General features: G+C 37.2%; 2 pseudogenes; both read right to left on the reverse strand.

The window, feature by feature from the left end:
- Positions 1 to 1,614: 1,614 nt before the first annotated feature.
- On the reverse strand, positions 1,615 to 11,152 carry LOC143596448 (uncharacterized; annotated as a pseudogene).
- Positions 11,153 to 26,756: 15,604 nt separating this feature from the next.
- On the reverse strand, positions 26,757 to 27,304 carry LOC143596447 (UDP-glycosyltransferase 89B2 pseudogene; annotated as a pseudogene).
- Positions 27,305 to 27,320: the final 16 nt, after the last annotated feature.

Raw genomic sequence — 27,320 nt, forward strand, 5'->3', positions numbered from 1 at the left:
CATACTCTATCTCTACCGTATGGGTAAGGTCGGAGGTAGTAAAAACTCGGGTATAAAAAAACCCGGTTCTGGTTTTTTTTTCACCTCACCTCTAGCAAATATTGGTCAATAAAATAGAAACCAGTTTAAAAATTGTCCTGAAGCACCAGAGAAGCATAAGGTCATGGCTAAATTTCTCCTGATATTCAATGGTTTGATACGGGCCAACATGATTAGAGAGAAGAAGCTGTGACTGTAAATGCATTTAAAAAAAAGATACACACAAATTTAACAAGCTCTGCAATGCAGTTTTAAATTGTTAAATTGTTTGGGTTAACTCAATAACGTGGATGCGTTTGACCGAAACCGAAAAACCTGTTAAAAAGTCAAATCACTGGTTAAATCATTCTTCAGGCAGTGGTTTGCTTAAGTAGTTCTCTGTTCTCTCCTTCAACAAACCAAGCATCAATATTAGGAATGATGCCCAACTCCTATGCTTAAACCAAACAACTTTCAGGTAACGATACCTGACTCTATTCGAGTTATCAAACCAATGCCCATAGTGGTTCCTAAATACAAACCAAATGCCACCTTAGCACGAAATCATTCTATTAACAAAGGTTGTTGAGTGACTGAATTATTGATGATGATGATGATGATGATGATGATGATGATGATGATGATGATGATTGGGCTTCTCCCGAGTATTTGTTTCAATTTTATAATCCTAATGTTTTCTTACTCTTGGTTTAACTTATTCTTATTATTGTCTTTTGCATATTGGGCTTGTCCCGAGTGTTGGGCTTATGGTTAAGCAAAGGGTTACTAAAGGACTCCTATGTTCGTGTAGGCTACTCGAAGTACATATTCCATTGGCTCATCTCTCATGGTTCTCTAATCAACAGTCGAAGACTCTAGTTGTGTCCCTGCTGGCATGTACAATTGGGTTCTCTCTATTTTGTTCAAGTCTCCTTGTTTGTCTCTAACGGCTCTCTCCTTCCTGAAATAAACGATCCTGCTCATGCTATAAATTGGAGGCAGTTGCTGGAGTCTGAAGAGAACACAAAAAAATAACAATTTAGTTTTTTAATCTTCTTGTTGTTCTAGGGTTCATCCCTATATTTTTCATCTTCTTGTTTTTGAATGTTCTTGTATTAATCATTAGGTTCTAAACCTTTTGTTCAATAAGAATAATTTGGTTCATTTTCTGATGATGACAAAGCTCGGTTGGACACTGTAATGCTGAATAGGTAAGCGTATTAAAGGAACAATTATTAAACATTAAGATCATTATGATAAGCGAATGACAATCCTTGGTTGGACACTGAAATGCCAAATAGGTAAGCACATTCAAGGAACAAGTTATTATGATAAGCGTTTAAGCGACCTTAAATTCTTTAGTAAGAAAAAGTCAGTAACGGTAGAGACCACAAAATAAAACGCTATTTATAGAAGTTCTACAAGCACTAAAGCAACTGCATTTCAATTCCAAGAACAAACTGTAACTCCAAAACAAACATCTATAGAAGTTACCCAAAAAGAAGATCGTTCTTGTAGGCAGGCGACATCTCCTCCTTCAAAAAATATCGACAGTAGAACTATGATTACCTTCAAAAGAAAACCATCAACGACGCTCTTAAAGAGTGTGATGAGGAAGTTTGAGATGCTTAATCTGTTGCGAGCATCTTTTCCCTAAGTCCCCACTTAGATCAACATTCCAGCACCGACGCAAGTCAAGCGATTCAAGGTGACAACAACCATCCAGAATTGCCTCCAACCCAGTGTTTTTCATGCTGTTCTAAATGAGTTGAAGGTGAGTTAACTGGTGTAAGTTTTTCCCAATTGCTAAGGCTACCCCGTCACTGTTGCATTTAAACGGTAAACTGCTCAGTTTGAGTGTATTTAGCAAGGGGCAATAGTGGCCAGCAGCTTCAATATCTTGTTGCGAAATGTATGTTTCAAAAAAGCTGAGTTCCTCCAATGATGATAATTTCTTCAAAGCTTCACTCTTGGATCCAAACATTTCACCATAACTCACAATAATTTCTAGACGCCTAAGCCGATTGCATCTGTTAAAAGGAAGTAAAATCCAGTCACTAATATTAATTATACAAACAAGTTATATAATTAATCATTTAATAACAATAAGATACATAACTTACTATAATCATATAAGCCTGCTTCTAGTGAAAATGTAAAACAAATGCAGATATATTAAAAGGCGAATTACAAATTTACGATACCTATCAACAACATACTGAAGAAGCTGGTGATCACAAATGCCAACGATGGATAACTCGAGCAACTGGCCTCGGCTTCTATCCACGACACGCTTAATGATCTCCCGACATACCCTTTCACTTCGATACGGAAATCTGTCCATGTAAATGACCCTCCACATAGCAGGGTCCTTGCAGATATCGCGCCAAGCGGTGCACACTTTTTGGGCATTATCAAGGATCTCAAACACATCGATTCGTTGGAGAATGTTCACCACTAAATTTGATGGAAGCTCCAACCAGTTCCTTGATGGTTTCTTCACTCGGCGTTCCGGTTTCGGTTTCGGATTCTTAACAGACTTCAGTTTCCTTTTCTTCACTTTAACATTCACAAAGCAAGTCAAACGCTAAAAGCAACTTGTTTCATACAGTAGTATATATTATATTATTATATATGATGAAATAATAATGATTTTTCTAGGGAAAAAGATATCAGAACATGCAAGTTTAAAACAAAATCAAAACCCTAGAACTACTGTAGTACTGGGAAATTAAAGTAACCGTTGATCAATTTCAGCAAAAGATGAACTCACTTGGCAATGAAGATTGTGGCTTCTGATGAACAGTTTACTCTGTAGAAGACGAAAGTGTACAAACACTTTGTTTGCTAGAAAGAAAATGGTTTCAAATGAAATGATGGCTACTGTCACTGCTTGGTATACCCGGAGACTCCACCGCCATTAGTTGAAATAAAGAGTAATATATAATTATATATTATTGATATTTTTATTTTTATATAATTTTTTATATTATATATTTTTACTTCTATTTTTATACTTTTATGTTACGAGAATTTGGTTCGGTGGTAATAGGCCTACCCTCTATAGTGGAGACGCGAGTTCAATTCTAGCTCGAGCCAGTTTCGACGCACATGTGGGTGAAATGACGAATCAGAGCTTTAATTAATCTCGAGTTTGAACCCGACATGGGGCTCCGGTTCCCACGCATAGAGGGTGCGGTTTCATGACGGTTAAGGAATCGACCTTTAACATAACCCCGATCAGAATATGTTTACACGTGAGATCCTCTTCCGTTAAAAACAGCATATTATTCTTTTATATTTATACATGTATATTAGTGTTTCTATCTGAATTTATTTTAAGCCCAAAAATATTTTGGATATGTTGGTTGTTTTCTTAATTGTTCCATTTTTTTTGGTAAACGGGTTTGTACGAAAAGTTATATGAGTTGGAATAAAGATTACATGTATGTACTATATCTATATACAAATTTATTTTTTCTTATTTTTATTGGTTGATTTTACTTTTACCAAAAATAATGAGCTTTCAGAGAATTTGTTACCAATAAAATAATTCAAAATTAAAACCATAATAATCATTTAATATATATAATAAATGCTATTAAAAAAATTCTTTTTGGCTCATTATGATTTTAATTTAATTTTGAATTATTTTATCTATATATCTATTAAAGAAATTAATTTTGACTCATTCTTATTGGTTGATTTTACTATATTTCAAAAATAATAAGCTTTCATATAATTTGTTACTAATAAAATAATTTAAAATTAAAATCATAATAATCATTTAATCTATATAATATCTATATATCTATTAAAGAAATTCATTTTGGCTTATTCTTATTAGTTGATTTTACTTTTATCAAAAATAATAAGTTTTCATAGAATTTGTTACGAATAAAATAATTCAAAATTAAAATCATAATAATCATTTAATCTATATAATAAATGCTATTAAAGAAATTCTTTTTGGCTCATTATGATTTTAATTTAATTTTGAATTATTTTATCTATATATCTATTAAAGAAATTCATTTTGGTTCATTCTTATTGGTTGATTTTACTATACTTCAAAAATAATAAGCTTTCATATAATTTGTTACTAATAAAATAATTCAAAATTAAAATCATAATAATCATTTAATCTATATAATAAATGCTATTAAAGAAATTCTTTTTTGCTTAATGATTTTAATTTTGAATTATTTTATTAGTAACAAATTCTATGAGGGCTTATTATTTTTAGAATATAGTAAAATCAACCAATAGGAATGAACCATTTTATATAGTTTTTTTAAGGAGCCCTTTTATATAGGTTTTTTTTTGGTAGATGGTGAGATGTTTACTAAGATGAATTATTAATTTTGTGATTATCAAAATGCATTTTTATATGCGAGTTAAGAACAAAGTACAAACATAATGTTTATTTAATACAATTTGACACAAATACAAAATTTGCAAATTGTTCAAATATATAAGCATATATGTACAATTGACACATTCAGATAAAAAAAGCTTCTGTTTAAGTTCAAGAGAATAAAGTTTCCTGTTGTAGTTTGGTTTTGCAATGATCATCAACAAAAGTCTAGGCCAGTCTCTAGCAAGAGTTGGCATACTTAAAAGACCCGTTTTACACATGGCCAACTTTATATAGATTTATCAAGAGTGAAGAATAGAAACGAATAAAAAAAAATAAATACTTATTTTAGATAAGCAAGAGAAAGTTGTAAACAAAACAAAAAATATTGTTTATAAATAAAAATTTGTAACTTTTGAAGTTTATTTTTTTAAGTTTAAAATTTTGTTTGTAAACATTCTATATGTAATGTCATTTTTTATAAGTCCATGTCTTTCAATATTATGTTTTCATTTGAATATGATTTATAATTATAAATTATATTGCTGTCTCAAAATTCATATTAAAAACTTGTTGTTTAAAATTATATATACGTTTACTTGGACGGTTTTTATATTTCTGCCTGTGTAATACACGGGTCAATAACCTAGTTTATACTATTTTAATATATTATAATGACACGACCCATTCAGTGTTTTAAAAACCGGTTCAAACGGGCCGGTTGAACCGGTTAAACCGGATTTCGCACAGCAGGCCGGTATTTGGAGCCTGGTATTTTTGGCCAATTTGCTTGAACATCGCACCGAAGGTTTTTTCTAAAATACCGGTTTTTACCGGCAAACCGGTTTTATGTCCAAGAAATTAATGATATTTGCGGCCCATATTTTATCAAAATTACTTTTAACCGAACAATTAATATTCAAACGTGTAAACTTTAGGACTCTTTTTTTAAAATTGAGTGTTTTTATATTTTTTTTATATGGATTAACTTTTAGATTATTTTTTGTTATGAAATCATTTAGTTTTGGGTTATTTTTGGAGTTAAAGTTATATTTATAGGAAATTATAAGGTAAACTATTCAACCGGTTGAACCTCTCAGTATAACCCGGTTCAACCGGTTATACCATTTTTAGTCTAATCCGGTACGAGTAAAAAACCGGTTTTTAAAACGTTGCGACCCACAATCATCCAACTAGTTAAAACTAATATAAATAAAAAAAAATAACTTTATTGGCTAGTGACTAGTCCGGTTAATTATGCCATTATGGCAATAAAGATAAGGACCATGTTTTCTTCGGAAGGTAGCTGGTTTGAATACGAGTCACACAAGGGATTTTTTTTGTTTGCGTTACGTCAGAGGGTTTCGGCTCTATGGTAGCACAACTGGTGTCAAGTGTCATCAGGGGAGAAGTTTCCTTTGAGGACGCGGGGAAGACCTCGGAACCAGGGGCTATGCCTTTGAGAGTCTCTATGGGGATTCCAAACCAGGCTGGGCCGCAAGCCGACCTGCGACCACCCAATCATACTGATGAAGTCGCCATTAAAAAAATTATAAAAAATAAATAAAAATACTTGTCTTAGAGTTCGTGACTCAGTGACAGAGATAAAACTATTAAGCACCTAAAGGTCTTGGGTTCAAGTTTCACATACTAAAAAGAAATTGCCATTCAATAAAAAATACTTACAACCATAAAAAATACTGATATTGTTGTATTTGTAAATTTTTTGAGTTAGAGTTATTAATATGTATAAACAACAAAATAAAACTTCATGTGAAATAGGTCATGGTTGTGCCAGCCTCTTGAAAACCCATGCCGTGTTTGTATTAATTATATGATACAATTTTTTGTATATGTGTCGGGTTCAACCAACATACTTAATTATTCCTTGTTTAGATCGGATTAGGAAAAGATCTTCCAAGCTATTTGTCTTGTGGCGGTTTGGAGCTTGTGAAAGAAGAGGAACACTTTGGTGCATAGTGGGAAGCCGATGCATGTTGTTAGTTTGGTGGAGGAAATAAAAGTTTTAAGTTATCTTTGGATAAAAGAGTAGATTGAGAAGGCGGTATATCTCTTGAGAGGAGTGGAGCGGTTTTCAAGTGTAGTGTTTGTTGTTTTTGGTTGGATGTTTTATTGGTGGTTGTATGTTAAAATCATTTTTTTTTGTTGGTTGTTAAAAGAAAAATATTTAGTACAACTATAAAGTTCATTACACTTGATGAATCATAGGCCAATCAGTCAAATGCACCCGTATTAGTAATCTTAACATTTTTACTAATCAAATTTGGGCAGCAATAGAAGTAATCTGAAATCTGAAAATGTCTTTTTATACATAGTCCTTGATATTATTTTTAAGTCAACTCTTAAGTGTAGCCGGCACGCTTGTTTGTATTTTTTTATATATATTTTTTCTTTTGCTTCAATTATATGGAAAACGGTTCCAACGAGTCAAACGTTTAGCAAAGCTTTAAAAACCGAATTGGAGGGTCGGTTTAACGTGAACTTGTCCAAACACGGTACGATCAGCATGAGTAGAACTACTCTTGGTTGAATGGGAGAACTATGAACCACATAATAATCAACTATAATCCTTACAAAAAAGTTAAACCATTGTCGATTGTAGATCCATCTCATCCTGGAAATCAGATCTAATCGAAACAGGAATAAGTGGCACATATCAAATGAAAACAAAGCGAAGCAGAACAAGATGAGGATGGATGCCTACTCACATAATGTAAAGTGGTGATATTATATACTAGCTTTAGAGCCCGTGTAACAAATGTAATGATTCAAATAATAAAGTTACAAATAAAGTAAATAAGTACATAACGTATACGAAAAAATGTATTACATAATATCTATATCTATACTATATTTACATAAATGATTTTATTTATCTCAATTTTTTTTGTCAAAAAGGAAAAAGTTAACTTAATAAAAAAACAAAAAAATGCACTTGCAAAAACATATCCTGGTAATGCTCATTCTAGGTAATTTCATTTTCAATGCCATATATGTATTATAAAAATAATTTTGGTTATGAACAAATTTCGGGCACAAGACTTCTAATCATACAATGATAATTTTGACCACTTAGCCTAAATCATATGTGTTCGCCATCTTTTCTTGAATTTTAATAGTCGATAGAAAAATAATCAATTTGCTAAATCTCGATCCTTTTGATTATTTTCAAAAACGCCATTGAAAATAAATTTGAAACCCAAATCATGTTTAATATTCTAATTTTCATATGTTTGACATTTTCTAGTCAACACTTTGAACACATAACAAACTTAACTATAAATTTATTTGCATTCTAACTTTTAAAAATACGCAGCTTACCCATTTTTGACCAATAACAAATTTGGGTCAAATATAGTTAACCTATACTAATTAAATACTTTATTTATCAACTTTTGATCTGTAACAATCAAATTTAAGTTTCACAAAAAAACCTAAAACAATCATTGATAAAAAAAAACAAGAAATTAAATATGGTAAACTTTGTTATATATGAAAGTAATTGGTGTATACTATACTTACATTTTAACATATATATAGTTTACAAAATTAACCGAAAAAATAAATAGATAGATTTAAAACATATATTTATAATTTATAAACTTATATAACAATTTACAAAAATAAATCAATAGATAAATGGACTGATTTAAAAAAAATGGATCAACTTGTAAGCATATATTTATAATTAATGATTAAAAAATTGCTTTGTAAAATGAAAGCATATTAGTGTGTTTTTTCTTTACAGTATTCAACAATATACATAGTATGATATATTAACGATAGCATTTGAAATTATATATTTTTTCAATCTTTAACAAACATAGTTTGTTGTAGGTTCTCATCAAGTATGATTTGGAATAGATTCTAACAATATATAGTAGTGTACTATATGAATACTTGTTTTCAACAAAATGTATAAATATAATATAAATAAAGTGTGAAAGGAAAGTAAATAATTATTGATCATGTTAGAGTAAATTAAGATATACATGCTTAAAAGATGGGTTAATAGTTTAGGTATGAAAAAAATTTGTGAGGTTTAACCACAAAAGAAATGTACATAATTGTTTTTTTTTATTAAAAGAGTAAGATTATCCAGGTTTTGAAAACAATTCAAACTGCCTAACCGGTCAAACAAACGTGTTAAGTGTGATGCCCGGTCAACTTCCATATCAACAACTCATCCCCCTGATAATCGCTAGGTTTGCAATAACCAGTCATAATTGATCATCAGGAGATTCGTGAAGTTTGAGATATTTAATCTTCTGTGTAAGTCTCCCTTTAGATCAATGTACTCACACTATTCAAGTGATTCAAGGTGACAACAACCATCCATAATGGCCTTCAACCCAATCATTGGGTCCCAATGTATGTCATGATGTTCAATGAGTGCAAAATGTTCCATCTTAACCTCTAAAAGTCAATGGTATCAAAAATAAATTCGTATACTGATTCATTGTAATTTGTAAACGGGGATTACAATTTACAAGGCACATATGTAACCCAAAATCCAAAAGATAAGGTAAGGGCTTGAATACATCAAATCTCAATAATGACTCGTTACCCACTTACCCCACCCGTTTTGCCAGGTATACTAACACACATACGCAAATCACATGAATCTTTTTCATCCAATGCTGCGTTATATCTTGATTTTAGGACTAACTACAGCCTTTTGATCCATCTGGCTTTCCATTTCCATATCATTAGCTACATAATTCTTTTTCATTTAATTATACAAATCTCACACAAATATCCTCAAAATTGCATAATCATACCAATATATAAGAAACCAAACATCATGACACATAAGAAAAACAGTTCTCAAGCAATTCTCACACAAACAAACTTCTTTAGAATTTACCCAGCTTTGACTACCAAATCCACCTTTTAAGAGCAAGGCCAAAAAAAAATTAAAATTGTTGCAAGCTGGCAACAGCTGCACCTTGAAAAGAAAAACACAGATAACAATATTTAGTAACTATAGAAAAACATTTAGATAACATCTATAAAAAAAACTCACCTTTCTGCATACCAAATCATCCCCACATGGCTTTCAACTTAGCTATCATCTCATTCAAGTCCTCTCTGTTGCCATTAGGGTGAGTAATCATCATAGTCAAAATATTCATCCTCAGAGTCGTCTAAAAGTTTATTAGGAAGTCTCAAATATTTAATTTGTTGTGAACATCTTTTGCCTAGTCCCCACTTAGATCAAGGTTCTCGCACCCACGCAGGTCAAGTGATTCAAGGTAACCAAAAGTGTCAAAGGCAAAGGGGATAAACGTGTTGATTCTCCAAACAAGCTTTTTCGTGTTTAACAACCTTACCCGAGACCGCCTTCAATGCTGCCTGACAGGCAACAAACCCATTGTCCCTTAGCCCAACAAGAGGGGAGACTCCTGTGAGATCCACACAAGCGTGTTTCCCCCTACCCACCCAAAAACAAGAATATCAGCTGGTCGTAACGTAGATCTTCCTTCAAGAACATCCGTAAGAAAGTTTACGGAAGCCTCCGTTTTAGCTGAAATTCCAGCCCGTTTAAGAACATCACATAGAACATCCCTCACCAAATCATGTCTGTATTTAAACCCAGGTAACTCTTTGCAATGAATTGCGTGCTTACCAAAAGAATCCAAACAGACCTTGTGGCAAACTGGGCATGGCTCATCTACCGGGAACAAAGGTCATGCATAGCAATATGCCGTGGACCTTCTAAACAGAGTTCAAAAAGTCATGCATAACAATTTATCGGCTCATAAGAATCAAAACTTTGTTTTTAGTAGGATTGGGTTTGCTATCCAAAAGAGGGTTGCGGCGCAGCTTGTTGCCCGCTTACCTGCCACTTCATTATAAATCGTTTGGTTGGTACTGTGAATATTACATATATTAATTAATAGTTATTAAAAAAAATTCAAGGTGACAACAGCCATCCAGGATGGCCTGCAACCCAGTGTTATTGATGCGGTTCCAAGTGAGTTCAAGGTGAGCTAACTGAGGTAAGTTTTTCCCAATTGCAAAGGCTATCTCCTTTTCAGTATAAATTCCTTTTTGGTTCACTTTGAGTGTTTTTAGCAAGGAGCAATAGCAGCCAATAGCTTCAATATCTTCTTCCAAAATGTGTATTGTCTCAAGACTAAGTTCCTCCAATAATGATAATTTCTTGAAAGCTTCACTTGCAAATTTATCATGGTGAAACACTAATTCTAGACGTCTAAGCTGACTTGATCTGTTAACAGAAAAAAAAACAAATCCAAAAGTAAAGATTTACAAATTGGATATATGTCCTTTAGAGCTTTCGTCGCATTTTGCTTTTTATGTTTCACAAAGCACTTTTGGAAGAACAATAAAACAGTTTAAGTTAAATTATGGAAATGCACAAAATAAGAAATACCTATCAGCAACATACTGAAGAAGCTTTGCATTACATTCATTGACGAGAGTTAGATCAACCAATTGACCTTGGCTTCTGTCCACCGAAAGCTTGGACAGGTGCGGATGGTAAGAACATATGTTATTCCTAATCAACATTGGGTCGATATAAACAACCCTCCACATGACAGGGTCCTTGCAGATTTCACGCCAAGCAGTGCACACTTTCTGGGCATTCTCAAGTATGTCATGTGCACAAACTCTTTGGAGGATATTGAGCATTAAATCTGATGGAAGCTCCAACCAGTTCCTTGTTGGTTGCTTCACTCGCCATTGCTGTTTCGGGTTCTTGCTTTTTCTACGATTTGATTTTGGTGGCATCGTACGTAGTCTCTTAATTACAGTCACAAAGCAAAGCAAATCAAATGCTAATCCAATCCTTTAATTAATATATATATGATGTTATAACCACTTTTTAATAAAGCTACAATCAAATGCTCTAACAAATACAATTTTAAGAACCTGAATTTCAAACCCCCTGATAATTTGCAGGATACGATCAACATGAAAAAAAAAACACAGAGAAAGCAATAGCCCTCGCTAAATGAAATTAATACAGGGCAAAAGATATCTGAAAGTAAACGACAAATTAATTAAACCCTCTAACTTCGTGAAATAACTTGGCAAAAGATGAACTCACATTACTGAAACAACACAATCGTGGTGGCTGGCTTTTGATACACTGAAGAGACAATGCAGATGTCCAAGCAAATTTATATTCTCCAGAAACTGTTTTAATGTCTCCAATCCGAAGGTGGACGGTCTCATCATTAATTGAAAACGACTATTGATTTATTTTATTTTAATAGAATGCAATTTAAAAAACCGATATAAATAGCATTAATGATATTTAATCAAACTTTAATTTCATATATTCAACAAAAGAAAAAAAAACTTAACAACTTACAAGTGACCAGATCAAGACATTGGACAAACTACGAACAAATAAAGTACTTTCACAAACTTTGTAATTAAAACTGTGATCTTTTATTGCAACTCTTGCATATCCGTGTGATGCATTGAACTCTCTCTTCCATCTTCAAACAATTTGATATATGTTTTCAATATTCAGTTGTCTTATTTACGGGTGGGATTCTTAGAGGGTAAACATGAATAAAGACTTAAAAAATTATTTTAATCTTATTGCTATACATGGTTTACATTCTTCGTGTAAACATGCAAAATCCATCAAATGTTTTTGTTGACTCCCAGCTTCAAACAATGGTTGTCTACAGTTGGTGCCATAGAACTACCGTGGATCGATAGCAAAATCATTACTTCAAATACATGCTTTTGTTGGAAAAGTGATCTCCATGGTCAAGCCATGTACTAATAGGCTGTTGAACCAAATAGTGGTCGGATAAAGTGTTTGGCTTTTTGGTGATTGAACAACAAGTCAACTAGAAGGAAGTCATCATCGTTTAAACAATCAAGTATATTCTTGAAGATGAGTTGTGTTGGAGCAAAACTCTAATGTGGTTTCTCAAATTTGGGGTTAAAGATAAAATTCTAAGTGAATAAATTTATATTCTAGTTGTGAGAAATGCTATTATCACAAAAGCATTCACACAACTCTTTTTCATAAACTAAAAAACAGATGTCTGGTTCACATAAGCAGATCACCACTTGTAACAGCAGCTTTCTTTTTCCTTCTTTATATTTTGAATAAACTTTAGATACAAAACAATCACTAATCCAAAGAAACTCACACAACCAAAAGAATGCGTGCTCAATAATACCAAGATATAAGAGTATCCACCAGAATTTTATAAAACTTACTCCAGAAACTGTTTTAATGTCTCCAATCCGAATGTTCTTGCACGCAGGCAACAACTACACCTTCAGAGTATCCACCAGAATTTTATAAAACTTTAGAAATATTAAAAGGAAGTTTGAGATGCTTAATCTGCTGTGAACATCTCTTCCCTAAGTTCCCGCTTAGATCAAGGAGCATGCACCCTCGCAAGTCAAGCGATACAAGATGACAACAACCATCCAGAATTGCCTCCAACCCAATGTTTGTCATCCTGTTCTGAATGAGTTCAAGATGAGTTAACTGAGGTAAGTTTTTCCCAATTGCTAAGGCCACCTTGTTATCTTCATTGCCAAATCTATACGGATGTCGGTTCAGCTTGAGTGTTTTTAGCAAGGGGCAATAGTGACCAGCAGATTCAATATCTTCTTGTGAAACATATGTTTCGATAAAGCTGAGTTCTTCTAATGATGATAATTTTTTCAAATCTTCACTCAAGTGACCAAACATTTCACCATAACACGCTGTAAATTCTAGACGTCTTGGCTGACTTGATCTGTTTAGGAAGAGAAATCTAGTAAGCTAGTCACGAATGTTAAGTTTATGATAGAGAAGACCCAATAAGGATGTGGGTTAAATACAATCATCTGATATAAACACTTAAGTATACAAACAAGTAATTAAATTAATAATGTAGTAACTAATTTCTAGACCCTCTAAATTACGAACACAACCATAATTTACTACAATCGTATAAGTATACAATCATTAAATAAATCACAAGGATTTTAGAAAGACAGTAAAATAAGAAATAATATTAATGGCATACCTATCATTAACGCAGTGAAGAAAAAGCTCGTGATCACAAAAGCCAATGAAGCTTAAATCAACCAGTTGGCCTTGGCTTCTATCCACAGCTTGCTTACACATCTCACGACATATTCCTACACTTTGGCATGACCGTGCGTCCATATAAATGACCCTCCACATGGCAGGGTCCTTACAGATTCGACGCCAAGCAGTGCACACTTTCTGGGCATTTTCAAGTCGGTCAACCACATCAAGTCTTTGAAGTATAACGAGCATTAGATCCGATGGGAGATCCAACCAATTCCTTGTTGGTTTCCGTATCTGTTTGGGCTTTGGATCAATATATAATACCCACCAACTCATTGCATATACGGATTGAAAACACAAATAACAGAAAACCTTTCAACTACTAATGTTTGAAAATTGAATGCATATATATATGTGTGTATAAACTATAAAGATCAAAGTACTGATTGAATGGGTGCGAGGATTTGAATCCCGTTATTGTCACACCCGGCCCTGAGCGGCGGAAACAGCCGAGCGCGCACGAGTGGGGATTGATAATTAAGCACGGGCCATTGCAAAACATTCAAAGATTTTTATTGCGCATGAGAAGTTTATTACAAACACATTACATTGTTCCAAGATTACAAAAAGAAACATTCAAGTATAAAACTGAAGATTTCCTCGCCATATCCCCTTACGCGGCGGGTAACCGTGCGCATCGAGGGGATAAAACCAAAATCTTCCAAAAAGCTTGTTTTTAGATGTTCAGCGTGTGGTGCTCTAAGTGTGACTCCATGCGCTACCTAGTTATCTCCTGAAAGACACGTAAAAACATTTGAATCAGTATAAACTGAGTGAGTTCACAAGTTTTAGTAACTTGATAAAATCATTCTGAAACATTTCTGGCAACATCATTAACATCTGCTTGGTAAAATCGTATTAACACAATTCTGACAATATTCTGATAAAAATCGTTCCGCGGGTTACGCGTGAACAATTTTTGGATACGGTGCTCGTCTATGTAAGTGGCGCAGCCACTACGAGCGAAAATAACGTAAAACCGTCCCGCGAGTTACGCGCAGACGTTTCTGGAAAACTATGCTCGTCTATGCAAAGAGGCATTGCCCCTACGAGCTAAGGATACTGTCCCGCGGGTTACGCGCGAACAATTCTGAGAAACTGTGCTCGTCCATGCAAAGAGGCATTGCCCCTACGAGCTAAGGATACCGTCCCGCGGGTTACGCGCAGACGTTGTGCCGGAAAACAAGGCGCTCGTCCATGCAAAGAGGCGCGACCCCTACGAGCGGGCTCAACCCCATAGTACTGCCCCATGCCAGGCACTCGTCCATGCAAAGAGGTGCGACCCCTACGAGTGGGCGGATCAAACCAGCAGTCCCTACCCTTAGAGTTCCAATGGTAAAGTGATCACTTACTCGAGTTCTAGCGCACATACATTGAAAACCTTAGATAACCGTTTGCATTGCTCATCATGAAACATAACTTAAACACATAATCGCTTTCATAGCTTGTAAGTATACCATGATAAAACATTATTTAAGTACGTGTCCCTCGCCCCGAAAACAGTTTAAAAATAGTGAAAACAGTGAAAATAGGGGCTGTGAGACTCACCTGAGGTTCTTGTTAAGGGATTAATCGAGATTCGGGTTTTCTTGGTGTTGGCCTCGGAATCGAAGGTCTAGAATACGATTAAATAACAAGTATATATATTAAGATCAAGAAATAGGAGAATATAAGGGTTGGATAGTAGGTCTCAAGGTTATATTCTCGGCTTACCTAGTAACAGGATCGGAGCTGGAAACAACGGATGCTTGGGAAAGGATTAGTGCAAGTTTGTAGTTCTTTGAAGTGTGTTTTGGGTGATAATTTAGGCTACAAATTTATAGGCAAACTCAAGGGAACACAATCCCTTGCTTTAGGGGATTAAAATCTTTTCATATCTAAATGTAATGATGATAAAGTATGGAAGTTATTATTATTTACTTAAGAGTAGAGTGGTGGATAAAAGATTTTGATTTGATTTGGACAGAACATGCAGATCTGGGGTTGGTGAGAATAGGGTGGCTGACAGTTGACTTTTCATGTTACAGTGTGCTTTTTCAGGTACTTTTGTCAGTGTACAGTAAAAAGTGGAAAATCTCTGAAACACGCTACTGTTTCCTTTCGGGCGGGAGTAATCTCCTTAACTGGAGAATAGACCAAGTGTTCTGCGCGTATAACTTGGTGCGCATAGCTTTCTGCGTATAGGACATGTCTTTGCTGCGGGTAGGTGCGTAACCTTCTCGCAGTTAGGGACATTTGAGTTTCATTTGTAGATTCTCCAGGTGGTCTTGGTATTTCAACATAGTGATCAGTCATGTTGAAGTCAATTCCATCTTGGAGCTTCAGACAAACTAGCTCTCAACGTTCCCGCCATGCGGGTAGGTTAGTTCCCTTCCGCACGCGCATAAACGATGTAGGATGCACCCGCCTTAGCATCATGCGGGATGGTCAACCCATAGACAACATAATGTTTAAGTTACATGAAAACATAAAGCCAAAGCATTCACGCATGGCGCATATAACATATGCTCACGCTGGTTCTTAACATGGTGCGCTCGCGCAGGTTGCACATAACAACTGCACGCGCTGACTAACATGGCGCGCTCGCGCAGGGCGCACATAACATATGCACGCGCTTAATATTTACAATCACCTAATTATTAGGTTGATTACTTAGCTTATGGGTTTGGGAAATTACCGGTTGTCACATTCTCCCCTCGTTAAACGAATTTCGTCCCGAAATTTAGGAGACGTTGCTGGCAGAAGCCATGTTCTGAAAGAGGTGTGGGTATTTCATGCGCATCTGATCTTCTCTTTCCCAAGTGAATTCAGGCCCACGCCTCGAGTTCCATTGAACCTTTATTAACTTGATTTTGCTCCTGCGTAACTTTTGTTCTTTCCAATCGGTTACTGCTATAGGTTCTTCTACGAAGTGCAGCTGTTTGTCGATGTGAATCTCTTCCATCGGCAAAATTAACGTTTCGTCAGATAAGCACTTTTTGAGGTTGGACACATGAAACGTATCATGAACTCCACTGAGTTCGGCGGATAAACGAAGTTTATAAGCAACCGGACCGATCCTTTCCAGGATCTCAAATGGTCCAATGTAGCGCGGATTCAACTTTCCTCGCTTGCCGAAACGGGGGACTCCTTTCCATGGAGAGACTTTCAATAGTACTTTTATCCCCTACTTGAAACTCCAATGGTTTCCTTCGCACATCTGCGTAACTCTTCTGTCTGTCGCGCGCTGTCTTAAGGCGATCCCTTATCTGAAAAATCTTGTCTGTTGTTTCTTGGATCAATTCAGGACCAGTCATTTGCTTGTCACCCACTTCAGCCCAGCACAGTGGGGATCTACACTTGCGCCCATACAAAGCTTCGAACGGCGCAGCCTTGATACTTGTGTGATAGCTATTGTTGTAAGAAAATTCAACCAATGGGAGATGAGTATCCCAGCTACCTTCGAAATCGATTGCGCACGCGCGCAGCATATCTTCCAATGTCTGGATTGTTCGCTCGCTTTGCCCATCCGTTTGAGGATGATAAGCTGTACTCATATCAAGGCGAGTACCTAGAGCTCCTTGTAACGATCTCCAAAACCTTGATGTAAACCGACTATCTCGATCAGAAATGATGGACACTGGGACTCCATGTTTTGAAACTACTTCTCGAATATATAGTCGGGCTAACTTTTCCATTTTATCAGTTTCTTTAATCGGCAGGAAGTGCGCTGACTTAGTTAGCCGATCCACAATAACCCATATTGTGTCATAACCCCCAGGTGTCCTTGGCAGTTTGGTGATGAAGTCCATAGAGATTTGTTCCCACTTCCACATGGGAATTTCTGGCTGTTGAAGCAATCCTGATGGTTTCTGATATTCAGCCTTTACCTTCGAACACGTTAGGCACTTACTGACATACGTCGCGATGGCGCCTTTAAGATTGGGCCACCAATACAGTGTTTTAACATCTTGGTACATCTTGTCTGCGCCAGGATGTACGGAATACCGCGTCTTGTGAGCTTCGTTCAATACTTGCTCGCGCAATCCTCCCTTGAGAGGGACCCATATGCGGTTAGCGAAATATAGATTGCCGTTCTCTTTCAGTTCCAAACTCTTAATCATTCCCCCAAGGGCTTCGTCTTTAACAAACTCTGGTTTCAAGGCTTCTTGCTGAGCGTCTCGGATGCGGGTAGAGAGATCTGCGTGAATGGTCAACCTTAGAGCCTTGACTCGTAGCGTTTTTATTCGCTCCTTCCTACTTAGCGCGTCTGCCACCACATTCGCCTTTCCAGGGTGGTATTTTATTTCACAATCATAATCGTTCAACAATTCAACCCATCTTCGTTGCCTCATGTTTAAATCCTTTTGATCAAATATATGTTGAAGGCTCTTGTGATCCGTAAAGATTATACACTTTGTACCATAGAGGTAATGGCGCCAAATTTTTAGCGCGAAGACAACCGCTCCAAGTTCCAGGTCATGCGTTGTGTAGTTCTTTTCATTGGTCTTAAGTTGGCGCGAGGCATACGCTATGACTTTGTCTCGCTGCATAAGGACACATCCGAGTCCTTGATGTGAAGCGTCGCAGTAAACGACGATGTCATCTGTCCCCTCGGGCAGAGATAGAATTGGCGCACTACATAATTTCTGCTTCAACATTTGAAACGCTGCTTCCTGGTTTTCGCCCCAAACAAACATCCTGTCTTTCTGAGTTAGCGCGGTCAGAGGTAGAGCTATCTTGGAGAAGTTCTCAATGAAGCGTCGATAGTAGCCAGCTAGTCCAAGGAATTGCCTCACCTCAGTTGGGGTTTTTGGCGCTTCCCAGTTTTCGATGGCCTTGACTTTGGAAGGATCAACGTGAATTCCTTTCTCGTTTACAACGTGACCGAGGAAGTGAACTTCTCTAAGCCAAAATTCGCACTTGGAAAACTTCGCATACAACTTTTCTTTCCTTAACAATTCCAAAATCAATCTCAGGTGTTGCTCATGCTCGGCCTTGGTCCGAGAGTAAATCAGAATATCATCTATAAACACAATCACAAACTTGTCCAAGTATGGTTTGCACACACGGTTCATCAGATCCATGAATATAGCCGGCGCATTAGTTAGCCCGAAAGGCATCACTAAGAACTCATAATGGCCATATCTAGTTCGGAAGGCTGTCTTTGGCGCGTCTCCCTCATGGACCCTAAGTTGGTGGTATCCTGACCGTAGATCTATCTTCGAATAATAACTGGATCCCTGCAACTGGTCAAATAAGTCGTCAATCCTCGGTAAAGGGTACCGATTCTTGACTGTCAGCTTGTTCAGCTCCCTGTAGTCAATACACATTCTGAACGAACCATCCTTCTTTTTAACAAACAGTACTGGAGCTCCCCAAGGTGAAAAGCTTGGGCGTATGAAACCCTTATCCAAAAGTTCCTGTAACTGATTGGATAGCTCTTGCATCTCAGATGGAGCTAATCGATAAGGCGCTCGGGCTACTGGTGCAGCTCCTGGGACCAAATCAATTCGAAACTCGATTTGTCGCGGCGGCGGTAATCCGGGCAGATCTTCAGGAAAAACTTCTGGAAATTCGCGCACTACCGGTAAGTCTTCAATTCTTCGCTCATCTTTCTTCTCTACTACATGCGCCAGGAAGGCGTAGCACCCTTTCCTTAGGCACTTACGCGCCTTTAGGCACGAAATCAGTTTCGTCGCAACTCCCTTTCTTTCCCCTTGGATCATCAAAGTTTCTCCGTTCAACAGTGGAATCCGAACCTGCTTCTCATGACAAACAATCTCCGCGAGATTCTCGACCAACCAATCCATACCTACCACAATATCGAAACTTCCCAAATCTATTGGCAACAAGTTTATATTGAACTCATGACCTCCCATGACTATTACACATTGCTCAGTCCTTTCATTCGCGCATAACTGCCTACCATTGGCTAGTTCTATAGTATAAGGTTTGTCTAGCCTACTGGTCGCTAAGCCCAGGGAGTTTTTAAACTCATGGGATATAAAACTTAGGTCAGCGCCAGTATCAAATAAGACAGATGCATAATGACCGTTAAGCAAAAACGTACCGGTTACCACATTCGGCTCTTCCTTTGCTTCACCCGCGCCGATCACAAAAGCTCTCCCGCGAGCTTGGTTTCCTTTCTGTGGGCAATCCCGACTGAAGTGTCCAGGCTTCCCGCATGCGTAGCAGCTGTCGCTCGATCCAGCTTCTCTGATGCGACAATTCATCGCCTTGTGTCCTGGTCTGCCACATTTGGCGCATTCGATTTTTGCGCATTCACCCTCGTGGTGATACTTGCATTTGCTGCACCATGGGCGAGGCCCGCTGTATCCTTTTCTTGATGGTTCCGCGGCTTGAATCGCGTAAACCCTTGTGCTTTCCTGCTTCTTGGGCGGTGGCTGCTTGAAGTCTGACCCTCGGTGGGAGTTCCATTTCCTCTTGGAGTCGGAGGTTCGCTGCTCGTTCAAGCGGGTGGTCAACATACCCGCACGAACCGTATCCCTTGTAAGGGTGATGGCTCGCGCAACCGCCTCGTCAAAGGTCGGAGGTGCGGCGGCGTTGAGCGGGACTCTAACGACAGGAGGTAACCCAAAGATGTACCTCTCGATTTTCTTTTCTTCTGTGTTTGCCATGTCTGGCACCAGCTGGCAAAGCTCGTTGAAACGATTGGTGTAGGCATCGATATCCGTTCCTACCATGGTGTGGTTCCAGAATTCTTGTTGCAAGCTCTGAATTTCTGCGCGAGAGCAGAACTTTCTCATCATCATTTCTTTCAATTCTTCCCAGGTCTTGTGAAGAGCAACTTCTCGCCCCAAAGTCTTTACTTGGAGCTTCCACCAAGACGAAGCTGCTTCTTGGAACATGCAGGTCGCGTAAAGGACCTTCTGGTTTTCACTACATCCGCTGATGGAGAGAACGGTCTCCATCTTGTCAATCCAATTGTAGAGCCCAATGGCTCCTTCGGTGCCTTTGAACGGCCAAGGCCTACAGGCCATGAATGTTTTATAGGAGCATCCTTTGTTCAAGGCTCCGGATTCGGGTTCTGGGGTCTCGTTCTCTTGGCGACCCTGACTAGATTCGGCCTTGCTGGCCTCATGCGTTGCAATCGCCTGCGCGATTATTTCTGCAAGCTCCTCGGGTGTCATGGTAATTCCCTTGGCTCTGGTTGGAGGCATTCTTTTCATAAAAAGAAAATATAACAAACTTAGCGCATGTACTCAGAGCACATAATGTTCTTATCTCTAGACAGTGACCCGTGTTCCTAAGTGCGTGTGTGATTTTTCTTTTGAAAATATTCTTTTGAAAATACTCTTTGAAAAATATTTCATGCGATTCCCCAAAGGTTATAGTCTAGGTTAAAAACTTCTTTTCCTAGTTCGCTATAACCAGTGCTCTGATACCAATCTGTCACACCCGGCCCTGAGCGGCGGAAACAGCCGAGCGCGCACGAGTGGGGATTGATAATTAAGCACGGGCCATTGCAAAACATTCAAAGATTTTTATTGCGCATGAGAAGTTTATTACAAACACATTACATTGTTCCAAGATTACAAAAAGAAACATTCAAGTATAAAACTGAAGATTTCCTCGCCATATCCCCTTACGCGGCGGGTAACCGTGCGCATCGAGGGGATAAAACCAAAATCTTCCAAAAAGCTTGTTTTTAGATGTTCAGCGTGTGGTGCTCTAAGTGTGACTCCATGCGCTACCTAGTTATCTCCTGAAAGACACGTAAAAACATTTGAATCAGTATAAACTGAGTGAGTTCACAAGTTTTAGTAACTTGATAAAATCATTCTGAAACATTTCTGGCAACATCATTAACATCTGCTTGGTAAAATCGTATTAACACAATTCTGACAATATTCTGATAAAAATCGTTCCGCGGGTTACGCGTGAACAATTTTTGGATACGGTGCTCGTCTATGTAAGTGGCGCAGCCACTACGAGCGAAAATAACGTAAAACCGTCCCGCGAGTTACGCGCAGACGTTTCTGGAAAACTATGCTCGTCTATGCAAAGAGGCATTGCCCCTACGAGCTAAGGATACTGTCCCGCGGGTTACGCGCGAACAATTCTGAGAAACTGTGCTCGTCCATGCAAAGAGGCATTGCCCCTACGAGCTAAGGATACCGTCCCGCGGGTTACGCGCAGACGTTGTGCCGGAAAACAAGGCGCTCGTCCATGCAAAGAGGCGCGACCCCTACGAGCGGGCTCAACCCCATAGTACTGCCCCATGCCAGGCACTCGTCCATGCAAAGAGGTGCGACCCCTACGAGTGGGCGGATCAAACCAGCAGTCCCTACCCTTAGAGTTCCAATGGTAAAGTGATCACTTACTCGAGTTCTAGCGCACATACATTGAAAACCTTAGATAACCGTTTGCATTGCTCATCATGAAACATAACTTAAACACATAATCGCTTTCATAGCTTGTAAGTATACCATGATAAAACATTATTTAAGTACGTGTCCCTCGCCCCGAAAACAGTTTAAAAATAGTGAAAACAGTGAAAATAGGGGCTGTGAGACTCACCTGAGGTTCTTGTTAAGGGATTAATCGAGATTCGGGTTTTCTTGGTGTTGGCCTCGGAATCGAAGGTCTAGAATACGATTAAATAACAAGTATATATATTAAGATCAAGAAATAGGAGAATATAAGGGTTGGATAGTAGGTCTCAAGGTTATATTCTCGGCTTACCTAGTAACAGGATCGGAGCTGGAAACAACGGATGCTTGGGAAAGGATTAGTGCAAGTTTGTAGTTCTTTGAAGTGTGTTTTGGGTGATAATTTAGGCTACAAATTTATAGGCAAACTCAAGGGAACACAATCCCTTGCTTTAGGGGATTAAAATCTTTTCATATCTAAATGTAATGATGATAAAGTATGGAAGTTATTATTATTTACTTAAGAGTGGAGTGGTGGATAAAAGATTTTGATTGATTTGGACAGAACATGCAGATCTGGGGTTGGTGAGAATAGGGTGGCTGACAGTTGACTTTTCATGTTACAGTGTGCTTTTTCAGGTACTTTTGTCAGTGTACAGTAAAAAGTGGAAAATCTCTGAAACACGCTACTGTTTCCTTTCGGGCGGGAGTAATCTCCTTAACTGGAGAATAGACCAAGTGTTCTGCGCGTATAACTTGGTGCGCATAGCTTTCTGCGTATAGGACATGTCTTTGCTGCGGGTAGGTGCGTAACCTTCTCGCAGTTAGGGACATTTGAGTTTCATTTGTAGATTCTCCAGGTGGTCTTGGTATTTCAACATAGTGATCAGTCATGTTGAAGTCAATTCCATCTTGGAGCTTCAGACAAACTAGCTCTCACGTTCCCCGCCATGCGGGTAGGTTAGTTCCCTTCCGCACGCGCATAAACGATGTAGGATGCACCCGCCTTAGCATCATGCGGGATGGTCAACCCATAGACAACATAATGTTTAAGTTACATGAAAACATAAAGCCAAAGCATTCACGCATGGCGCATATAACATATGCTCACGCTGGTTCTTAACATGGTGCGCTCGCCGCAGGTTGCACATAACAACTGCACGCGCTGACTAACATGGCGCGCTCGCGCAGGGCGCACATAACATATGCACGCGCTTAATATTTACAATCACCTAATTATTAGGTTGATTACTTAGCTTATGGGTTTGGGAAATTACCGGTTGTCACAGTTATACAGTAGAAACTCTATAAAATAATACACTTTGGACCACCAAAATTTATTAATTAAAAGAGTTATTAATTAATCGATAAATTAATAATTATTAATTTATATATTAATTAATATTTTATTAATTTATAGTAGAATACTTAGTTAACAAACACCTTTCAAGCTTCCACTTAATTATTGTATACAATGCATGTATATCAAATGAATGGCCCAATTTGAAAGAAACCTTCAATCTCCCAAGTTGAATTGAAAAATGATCCAAGAAATTATTGAAAGCGTTATTGGAATTAATAAAGATGATATCGATGTAGAAGATGATGAAAGTTCTACAATGGAGCCCCCTTCGCGAAACGAAGCTATTAAAGCGGCAATCATATTGAACAATTTCTGTTGAGCTACGAGAAAACAACACAAGAAGTTCTTACCATGCTAAGGAAAATTAGAGACGAGATTCAATGGGAAATTGATTTCAACAAAAAACAAAAGACAATTGAGTCATTTTTCAAGAAACCTTCATAAATCATTCATGTAATATGCTATATATAAGGAATTATTAATTTATATTTTATATGGGGTCTAAAGAAATTATCAAAAATGTATTATCTTATAATTTTAACAAATTATTAATTTAGCACCCTATCCCCGAGTCGGACCGGCAAAAAATAATTATGTTAGAGAGTTTATTAATAATCGAGTATTAATTTATCGAGTTTTCACTTTATTTGAGTTTTAGTAGTATTGATTGCAGGAATAAGAAAATCAAATCGGTAATTTAAGTAGTATTGATTGCATGGAATAAATAAAGAGATAGGCCACTGATGATCTGTTATTATATGGTATTGATTCTACTAACAATTGGCTGATTTATTAGTTCTTTTTTTTTTACTTTTATTACACGTAAATTTTTTATATTAATAATCTATATATCATAAATTTTACAGGATCCGAATGTGGCCACAAGTGGCCCGCGTTAACGGATAAGATGTTAGTATTTTAATGTAATTTGATTAACTGGTCGATCAATTTAATCATAGTAAACATTAAGCAAGTTCGGGATGTGCGAAGTGCACGCTTTCTTTAGTTTACTATGATATTAGGGGCGAAGCCCCTAACGAACCGGGGGTCCGGGGGCAGCGCCCCCGGTTGCGGGGTTCTAGGGGCAGCAGCCCCTAGCAGGGTCCAAGGGGCAGCACCCCTGGCTAGGGTTAAGCTGCTAGGTCAGCTTGGAAAAATTTTATTTTCGTTAATATTGCTTCATTAAAATTTCATTAGAAAAATGAATTTTATGATTATGTCACACATAACGAATTTTGAATAGATAACTGCTTAAAGCAGTTATCTAACTTTGAAACTGCCTGAAAACTGCCCTAGGTTAATATATCGTTCATATTTGGATTGACGAGTTTTCTCTGGTTCATCTTCCTCACAAATTCCATACGAAATTCTTGTCTCAAGTTAGAGTTTTATCTGATTAAAGTATTTTGGAGAACCACCAAAATAACTTTTAATCTGAAAGTTATCACACGACTCTCTAAATAATCCAGGTTGCTATTTTGAAATCCCCAACATAAGAACATAACTGACAAGCCTATAAAGTGTTCTATTTTATGTTCTTACGTCTTTTAACACTTTTTTGACAACTCTCATATCAAAATTCGACTAGATTAACTGTTGAAGGTGCGTACTAAAAAGAGATCCTAATGAGTTTTGATTCATAAAGTTGTGATTCATTCTCTTCCAAAAGTCATTTCTATTTTCTCAAAGTGCGTTTTATATTATATAAATAACAGGAGAGGCTGCAATTTATATTATATTCAATAAAATAAATAAAAGAAGAAGAAGTGGGTCGAAGGTCACCCAAATTGCTTACAACCAAACATGGACAAAAAAAGGTGTTGGCCATTTTCTATATATATATAAAAAAGGCATGTAAATAACTTACAAAGATTTTATAATAAGGAATTTATAAATCTTATTGGTCTTTTATAAAATCCATTTTATAAAAGTTAGTTATTTGAAATTCAAATAATTATTGAAAGAATAATATTAAGTTTTCCATTCAAACCAGCCTAAAAATCCTAAATTTGTGAAAATGGATAAGTCAAATGTATAGGAGGTATGTGTGAGAATAAACCATAAAATGTTTATCCCATTTGATGAATATGGTTTATGGTGCAAAGTCTGGTGATAAAGACATTTTTTAACATGTGAAGAATCTCCATTTGGTGGCCGAAAAGGAGATAAAAACTTACATAACGTTTGTGTTCATAAGACCATAGTTGATATGGACTAGACGGTCACGGTCGATTGAACCGACCGTGGGATAGACCGTAGGGTCTGCAGAATGAAGACAACCTTTCTCACATGTTGGGCTATAAATAGAAGACTTAGGAATTCAAAAGACTTCACCCTTTGCTCTATAACACTAACACATACAATCAGTGTATTCTCTTTCGTATTTAAGAATTCAAGCTTCAATTCTAAGAGAAGAGATCAAGATATACTAGAGCAAAAAGAAGAGTTTCAAAGTTATTATCTTACATTTATTCACTTGTATTTTTGAGAGTTCATCACTAGAGGTTGTTCTAGTGATTTGACAAGTGAGATTTGAGAAGGAAACACGCTATCTTAATATAGTGTTTTCTTGTATTTGGTTGAGAACTCTATCTTAATATAGAGTTAATTAGAGATTAAGTGAAGACTCACTATCTTGATATAATGAGATATTGAAGAAGAGTAAAGCTAGTCACTTAGTGTGGCTAGTGAAGAAAGTGCTCACTACCTTGGATTAGTGGAGAATTGTAAAGCTAAGTAATTGGTGTACTTGGTGAATACTACGATTACTTCATTTGAAGAGTGAGACGATTGTACCGGTGATCCCTACCGTTTTAGGGAGACTGCTTAGTGAACAAAACTCTCGATCGGGGAGAGGATGTAGGGTAGATTAGTTAACATCCACTTGAACCTCTATACATCAGTTGTGTATCTCTTTCACAAAACTCTTTACATACTTATATTTGTTTATTATTAAAATACACAACAAATGTTCTTCCATATACAAGGTCTAAACATTATCTAAACTTTTAAAAGAAGAAATTTAAAAAAAAAAGAAAACTATATATTCAGCCTCTCTGGTTTTCTACATAATTGACAAAAATTGAAGCAAAACAATTAAGGATATGCAATTCTTACCTAATACAAGAGACCGATTAGATGGACAGAAAGGATTAGGAGAACTCGACTGCTAGAGAGGAAAATATGAAGTTAGGCGTGATATTATGCGTGAAATTAACCCGGTTATAACCAATTTGCCAAAATAGTTTTGATTTATAACCTATGGATAATTAGGATTAATAAGATGAGCTATTATGATATAATATTATTATGAGGAAAAATTAGTCTATAACTGAATATAGGTTTGACACATATATCTCAACATTTGGTTTATTAGAAGAGTAAGTATGATTTGTCCGTTCAAAAAGAAAACGAAGTTAATATATATTTTTTACCAAACATCACGATCATAAGGAAATTGATTCCACGCATATTTTATTTAGTAACCAATTATTGAAAAACTAAACAAATAGCAGCATGCTAATTATTTAATAATTACTTTAGATAGAGAAACTAGTAACTAATCTATCCAATTCACGTACGGAAGTCCCTTTCTCACCGACTGCTTCCTTTGCTGCCTTCCTCAACTCTTTGGCTCGTTCTCTCTCCAACCGAGTCGCCTCACTCACTGATTTACTAAACAACTCAGCTAACTCGTCCGAGTCAGGAACCACATTCCCTCCCTCACATGCTTTTATTCCCACTTTCAACTCATCTAACGTGGCATTCGACTAATTGTCCGCGCTCATCGTCCATGTCAGCATTAGAACCTCGGCCGCAATCGCCTCCAATGTCGAGTTCCACCCACAGAGAGTCAAAGTCGCACCCACCGAGTCATGACTTAGTATCGCCACTTGTGGGGCCCATCCTCTAACCACAAGACCCCGCCCTGCCTCACGGTCTTCAAACCCCTCCGGAACCCTCCCATAATCCGCCGCCACATGCCCTACCGTCGGTTCCTTAACCGACCACAGAACTTGACTCTTTTCCAACCCGAGTGCGACCGCCTCCATCTGACCATTAGTCAACACTTGTTGACTTCCAAAACAAACTACACCACCC

Source organism: Bidens hawaiensis, unplaced genomic scaffold, assembly GCF_021521415.1.
Source record: "Bidens hawaiensis isolate Kalapana, Puna unplaced genomic scaffold, B.hawaiensis_p1.1 tig00046413_1, whole genome shotgun sequence".
Lineage (NCBI taxonomy): Eukaryota > Viridiplantae > Streptophyta > Magnoliopsida > Asterales > Asteraceae > Bidens > Bidens hawaiensis.